Here is a 7,884-nt window from a genome sequence, read left to right on the forward strand (position 1 = left end):
AACCATAAACTAATTTGGAAGCATTTTATTTTTATTGCATTGCATTAAAGATTTTTATTTTCAAAATAAATACATGGATAGTTTTCAGCATTCACCCTTACAAAACCTTGTGTTCTATTTTTTTCCCTCCCTTGCTCCCACCTTCTCCCCTAGATGGCAAGTGACCCAATATATGTCAAACATGTGCAATTCTTCTATACATATTTCTACAAATAGCATGCTACATAAGAAAAATCAGATCAAAAGGGAAAAAAATAAGAAAGAAAACAAAATGCAAACAAACAACAACAAAAAGAATGAAAATACTATGTTGTGGCCCACATTCAGTTCCCACTGTCCTCTCTCTGGGTACAGATATCTTTCTTCACACAAGATCATTGAAACTGGCCTGAACCATCTCATTGTTGACAAGAGCCATGTCCATCAGAAATGATCATCGTATAATCTTGCTGTTGCCATGGATAATGATCTCCTGGTTCTGTTCATTTCACTTAGCATCAGTTCATGTAGTCTCTCCAGACCTCTCTGAAATCATCCTGCCAGCATTTTATTACCTCTCCCATCACTCAGGGAGAACAGTCAGGTAGTAAGTTTAAAGAAAGAAGAGAGACAGTTCAAGTGAGGATGGAAAGATTAACTGTTAAATTGAAGAAATTGCAAAACTTTTCGGCATCATTATCTCATTTGACTCTCATAATAGCCCTGTGAAGAACAAAAGATAGGTATTATCAGTTCTATTTTATAGATACAGACGTTAAGATTTATCATTTCTATTTTATAAATACAAAAGCCAAGACTTAGAGAATTTAAAGTATTTGTCTGAAAAGACATAGCAAGTGACACTTCAATCTAGGTCTATTACCTTTAAATACATCTTTCTATTATACTGAGCTGTTGTAGGGTCTCTACTGGGGCAAAAGCCATCTTAAAGGGGCTAAAAGACATAACAAGGAAGACCAAAGCCATTACAAGAACATAGTATGGAGCAAATAACCTTTTATATTTATTTGGGAGCTTACTCAGATTGGACAGCACACAGCCTTAAGTGTCTGAACATCTAACCATTTGCACCTTGCACCCAGGACCTGGGAATCAAACCCAGTTTCCAAGCAGTAAATCAAAACATTAGCTGGACTACACTAATGTATGAAGATGCTATATAGTTGCTTCTTTCTTTGTCTGATTTCTATAATTACCATAGGACTTTTTTATGGTCATAAAAGTGTCTGCCTTAAGGACGTAAACCTGCTAGTTGATAAAAGGTGATTGGCATATTAATTCTAGATTGCCTATTTCATTGGGCTTGTATTCTACATAGTTCACTATTTTCAGAAAGCCACACGTTTTGTTCAGGTTCTAAACATGTCTTTGCTATAGATTTCCAAACACTAGAGGTTAAAATTTCATAAGCTAAATTCTCCAATACCATCTTAACATAAGATGATGTAGACCCACAAAGAGTGCAAGCCTTTTTCAAATCTTTGATAATTTCCAGATTAAAAGGAGTATATTTTCTCCTTTCTTGATCTAAAGAGTCAAACTCTTCAATCACAGGGTATGCTTCTATTCTCAAATCAGATGTATCCTGTCCTTCCTCTAGCTTTAACTAGTGCCTTTGTAATCCTGTCATAGGGGATGGACAAAACTGCTGCATGGCTGGTACTGATGGTGTCACTGCCCCTCCCACTCCTCCTCCTCCCTCCTCCCATGAAGGCAAAATTGAAGGGGGGAGGATCAGGAGATGGGAAATTCCCTAAGGCACCTGCTGAGAAGCACCACATGCTTTAATTTCATCAGCATTGTACTTAATTCCTTTCTTGTCCAATTCTTCATGCTTTTCAGCTGCTTTGTCAGTACCATCTCCCTCCTGTTCTTTCTCCTTTTTCCATATTTTAAAACTTGTGAGATTCCTTAAAGCCAATTGTATTATGTTGTATATATAGAATGTTTCCTCAGGAATTACATCAGGAACATTATCTTCATAACATTCAAATAGCTGCTCTCCCACTAGTTTCCATTTATTTGGCTCTAATTTTTCTTCCTTAGAGAATCAAGGAGACATGCACTCTAATATTTCTAAGAGAACTATGATCTACTCCCAAGTTACCAACAAATCTTGCTTCTTTATCAACCTAACTATGCTTGCTACACACTTCCCTTGGGGTGGGGAAGGCTCTTTTCTTAGTATTTACCCCATTTCAGCTGAAAAATGAAAGTGACTAGTTTTTTTTTAAAGGCATGTTTAAACTTGCCAAACTCACAGATTAGCTATCATTCAATCAGTCCTTGTAATTCTTGAGAAGCCAGGAAATGAAGAAGCCTAAGAGACCAGTACAGTAGGTGTAGTACCTGTGCTGCTTTAATATTCCAACAGTAAATAGAGGAACTTAAAAAAAAGTGGCAAGAAATTTTAAAAAGAATTGTTGATATTTTTTTATTTTCTATCATCTTTATTTCCAAATATATGTCTGTCCCCTTCCCTCTCTAGAAAACAATTACTTATAGCAAATAGATTTTTTTTAAAAGGAAAAAACTCTTGAGTTTTTTCTTCCTGGTCACTTCTAAGGTGAAAACAGCTATGAGAATGAGAGCAGTGATTGTCCTATCGCTCATCTTGCCATTATAGAAGGCTTAGGGAGCCTCTGTTTTCTTTTTTGGCTTATTCTTTCCTGATCTTAGATAAATAAGGAATATGAGAAAGGAATATCCCAGTGGTGGGTGAGAGTGGAAAATCCATTAAAACCACCAGAAATCCAAAAGGCAAGTAAAACCAATAGCCGAAACAAAAGAGTTTGGGGAGGTGCTAATGAAAGCAGCAAGGTGGTTGCCATAACTATCTCAGCTATTTGGATCAACCTATCATTGTGCTAACAGGAGCCCGAGTAGATGACTTCCCTAAAAGTAGACTTGGTGCAGATTCCAAGAAGGAAGAAAAGAACTTCTAGGACCAAACATTGTGAAATAATCCTCTGTTCCATGTAGCTGCTATACATATGCCATACTTTGTTCTTTAACATCCACTCTTCCCTGGGGTGTTGTATATATGTGTATAAGGGTGAGAGTATGCCTTTTTAGTGTAGGAAGATTCTTTTGTAATTTCTGTTCTTGCTGTACCTTCTTAATCAATGTGCTTTTATAAAAGTTCCCCCTCCCCCCAAAAAAAAGGAAGGAAGGAAATGAGAAAAAAAATCAAAAATAGTTTAGTAAAACTAACCCACACATCACCCTAGTATTGACAATCTATATGCAATATACTATATGGTCCACCAACTGTGGTCTCTCACTTCTGTAAAGAAGGGAGGGAGGTGCATTTTTCATCTTGGGAAGGAATTTCTAATGTAAAAACATTTGCTATAGGCCAGTTAGAGCCAAATCCAGAAGCAATGTGGCCTCTGGTCTGGCTTTTCAGGATAGAGGTGCTGAAGATAGGAAGTATAGAATGTTGTGCTGTGGTTTGGGATTCACAATCAGAGAGAGCCACCAAGGATTCCTGTCCTACATCCCTTAGGTTCAATGTATGTCTAAACCTAGCAATCATGTCACAACTCTTGGTGCTTATAATCCATCTAAGAAGAACAGGATTCTGAGCAGAATTCCCAAAAATTCAGCAGAAATTCCAGGGATCAGCAATAGAGAAGTGGAAGATTCACATAAGCATGACTTTAGCAGGGATTTGAAATGTTCATTATTATAACCTTATAACTTTGTGCACTAAAGAGTAAGTCCTTGAAATGGAACCCTTTCAAGGTGGCCAAAAAATACAGTAAAAAAAGTGGACTAATGATTTTAGCAGATGAATCGAAAAATCCCACAGTAGAGAAATTAGAACTTGTAAAATAACAGAGCTTAAATACTTACAAATATACTTATCAAATTATATCTGAGAAGCTAAGTTGTGGTTCAAAAAACACTGGATCTCGTACTAGACTGATATATTAAGAGAAAAAAAGAGAAAATAAAAAAACATAATAAAATTGACTCACTGTCCTTTCAACTCTTCCAGATAATACACTCTCAGAGGCAATTCAGCAATGGATTTACTGACCTGAATTTGAAGTCCCTGGATGTCCCTGAAGAAATCGGCTACAATGCAAATACTCAGAAACTGCTGGCTAAAATGGAGAAACTCTTCTGGGAGCTATTACTTTTTTTAATTGCAAGTGTGAACACTTTGATGAACAAAAGAGTAAGAAGATACATTAGCAACTGTGAAACAATATGAAAATGTCAGGATTGAATATGATGTATACTGAACTGATTTAGAAGAATTGAATCTTGGACCACTTGATGTAAACACTGCCAAAGATTGAATCGTCAGAGCATCTGTTCCAAGCACATAAGGAAAAATATGATAAAATACACAATGATGTATCCATCAAATTGAAATTTCTAGAAGAAAATAAGGTTAAAATATTGCACAATCAGCTAGTGCTTTTCCACAATGCCACCACAGGTTACTTTACTGGAAAATCAGAAGCAACTTGAATAGACACTCAAACAGTTGCACATCAAGCTGAAAACTGCCCCATCCTGGCTTAAAGAACAGTTTTTCCAGATGTGGGGGGAAAAAAGACTTTTTGTCATCTGAGAATCCAATAAGAATTAAAAGCAAAAAGAAAAAGGAGGAGAGGACCCTTATGTTGATTCTCAAACAGTTTTAATTTTTCTTTTTAATACTTTAACAATTTAACTTTTCAAATTTTGGGGAAGATGGATGGCTTTAATATAAATATAATTTCTAGAATCTAAATATAGATTTTCTTTTGAAGAACTTTTTTTTCTTTTTGTGAGAATTGCTGGCTAATTTCTATAATTTGAAAACATCTAAAGTAACTTGGCACTGACAAGATATAAATTTGTGATTTTGGGTCATCAAGAGTGGGCCAGTTTAGTTTTTTCCTAGAGAGAGGTTTCCATGGTTTGCATTAACATCTAATATTTTATATATTAAGCATTTTTTATTTTAATATGTTAAGATTCTTTTTCATGTATTATTTTAAAGAAGAGAATAATACTATCTTACAGAGTGAAATTATAGGGCATTTCTGTAGCATATAAACAAAGAAAGTAGCTAATAAATGGTTGATTAATTTAAGGGATTGCAATAGATTCATAATTTAAGCATGGAGTTGTGCTACTAGAAGTTTGTTTTAAAAACTGTGAACAAGGAAGAATCATGATGTCTTTTCCACAAAGCTTATAAGATTACAATTGTATTATGTAAAGACTTTGATTGCATAGTTTTAATTATTGATTTTTTTTTTAACTATAAAGTGAAAACTACTTTTTTGAAGAGACCACCTACTTGCCATTTGGTTGATCTTGGGCTTTGTGACAGTTAACTTTGGAACATAAGTTCTTGATCAAATTTCCAGTCTAAAAATCTGTGATAGAAAACTTTTAAGGCAGTATTGCCCTTTGAATAAATTATATTTTTAGACAAGTTTCACTATAATAACACCATACTATCCTGAAATCACAGAGGAGTGCCTTCTTTGATAGAATAATTCCCTTTGAACTAGTGTATATAATCCATAGGATGGCCCCTTCCAAATATATAGAAATATTGAATTTCTTTGTACTCATTTTAAAGTTTATGGTTAAAGTACTTAGTTTAAAGTTTATGGAAAAATGACTTTTTTAAAAAAATAGTTTTTATTTATCAGATATATGCATGGGTAATTTTACAATATTGACAATTGCCAAATCTTTTGTTCTAATTTTTCCCCTCCTTCCCTCTCCTCCCCCCAAGCTGACAGGTTGATCAATACATGTTAAATATGTTAAAGTTTAAATTAAATACAATATATGTATATATGTCCAAACAATTGTTTTGCAGTACAAAAATAACTTTGAAATATTGTACAATTAGCCTGTGAAGGAAATAAAAAATGCAGGCGGACAAAAATAGAGGGATTGGGAATTCTATGTAGTGGTTCATAGTCATCTCCCAGAGTTCTTTTGCTGGGTGTAGCTGGTTCAGTCCATTACTGCTCTATTGGAACTGATTTGGTTCATCTTATTGGTGAAAATGGCCACATCCATCAGAATTGATCATCATATAGTATTGTTGTTGAAATATACAACCAATCTCCTGATCCTGCTCATTTCACTCAGCATCAGTTCATGTAAGTCTCTCCAGGCCTTTGTGAAATCATCCTGTTGGTCATTTCTTACAGAACAATAATATTCTATAATATTAATATGCCACAATTTATTCAGCCAATCTCCAATTTATGGGCATCCACTTAGTTTCCAGTTTCTGGCCACTACAATGAGGGTTACTACAAACATTGTTGCACATACAGGTCCCTTTCCCTTCTTTAAGATCTCTTTGGGATGTAAGCCCAGTAGTAACACTGCTAGGTCAAAGGGTATGCACAGTTTGACAACTTTTTGAGCATAGTTCCAATTGCTCTCCAGAATGTCTGAATGTATTCACAATTCCACCAACAATGTATCAGTATCCCCGTTTTCCCACATCCCCTCCAACATTATGCATTATCTTTCCCTGTCATTCTAGCCAATCTGACAGTTGTGTAGTGGTATCTCAGCGTTGTCTTAATTTTCATTTCTCTGATTAATAATTAATAATTAATCTTTTCATAGACTAGAAATAGTTTTAATTTCTTCATCTGAGAATTGTCTGTTCATATCCTTTGACTATTTATCAATTGGAGAATGGCTTGATTTCTTATAAATTAGAGTCAATTCTCTTTATATTTTGGAAATGAGGTCTTTATCAGAACCTTTGACTATAAAAATGTTTTCCCAGTTTATTGTTTCCCTTCTAATCGTATCTGCATTAGTTTTGTTTGTACAAAAACTTTTCAATTTGATATAGTCAAAATTTTCTACTTTGTGATCAATAATGATCTCTAGTTCTTCTTTGGACATAAATTCATTCCTCTTCCACAGGTCTGAGAGGTAAACTATCCTATGTTCCTCTAATTTATTTATAATCTCATTCTTTATGCCTAGGTCATGAACCCATTTTGACTTGATTTTGGTGTATGGTGTTAAGTGTGGATCAATGCCTAGTTTCTGCCATATTAATTTCCAATTTTCCCAGCAAGTTTTGTCAAACATTGAGTTCTTATCCCAAAAGCTGGGGTCTTTGGGTTTTTCAAACACTAGATTATTAAAGTTATTGATTATTTTGTCCTTTTGACCTAACCTATTTCACTGATCAACTAGTCTATTTCTTAGCCAATACCAAATGGTTTTGGTAACTGCTGCTTTATAATATAATTTTAGATCTGGTACAGCTAGGCCACCTTCATTTGATTTTTTTTTTTCATTAATTCCCTTGAAATTCTTGACCTTTTGTTGAAAAAAAAATCACTTTTTAAGATGTGATTCCTTTTGAGGAATAAGTAGAAGGACTTTTTTTAACTTCCTTTTTGACTTGGGGAGAGTACAGTTGGGTAATAGGAAGAAGGAAGGAGACAATAAGAAAAACCATAATTGAAGGTCAATGTTGAATTCTTGTGAGTGATCTGTCTTGCTTTCCTTTCTTATTAGTGTAATCTTTATTAAATGCAAATTCTTTGTTAATTTTTTATTATAGGCATTATAAATTAATATTATTTTGAGAGGTATCATTACAGATGTCCACTTATTTTGTGCTAAAATGAAGCATTCAAACATTGTTGTTATTTACAATTATGCCAACTATATGATTTGTTATATATGTTCAAATCCTTTTCAGCTGAAAGGCATTTTGAGTTATCCTGTTTTTCAATGTAACATGACTATAAACCCCAAGCCTATTTTAAATCATTCCTTATTATATATTTGTATTTTGACAGAGCCTTTATTATTTTTTTAACACAATTTTTTCTTGTGATGATAGTTCATTAACATTGTATTCTTATTATAGAT

General features: G+C 34.0%; 1 protein-coding gene and 1 pseudogene across 1 annotated transcript in view; both read left to right on the plus strand.

Moving 5' to 3' along the window:
- Positions 1-5,293, plus strand: part of UBE3D (ubiquitin protein ligase E3D) — a 303,942-nt gene extending 298,649 nt beyond the window's left edge. Inside the window, exon 12 of the mRNA XM_074310433.1 lies at positions 4,004-5,293. The gene's annotated coding sequence lies outside the window, so the exon portion shown is untranslated. The remainder of the gene's footprint in view (positions 1-4,003) is intronic.
- Positions 1,636-4,588, plus strand: LOC141540709 (arfaptin-1-like; annotated as a pseudogene).
- Positions 5,294-7,884: the final 2,591 nt, after the last annotated feature.

The sequence above is a fragment of the Sminthopsis crassicaudata genome, chromosome 4, assembly GCF_048593235.1.
Source record: "Sminthopsis crassicaudata isolate SCR6 chromosome 4, ASM4859323v1, whole genome shotgun sequence".
NCBI classification, from domain to species: domain Eukaryota; kingdom Metazoa; phylum Chordata; class Mammalia; order Dasyuromorphia; family Dasyuridae; genus Sminthopsis; species Sminthopsis crassicaudata.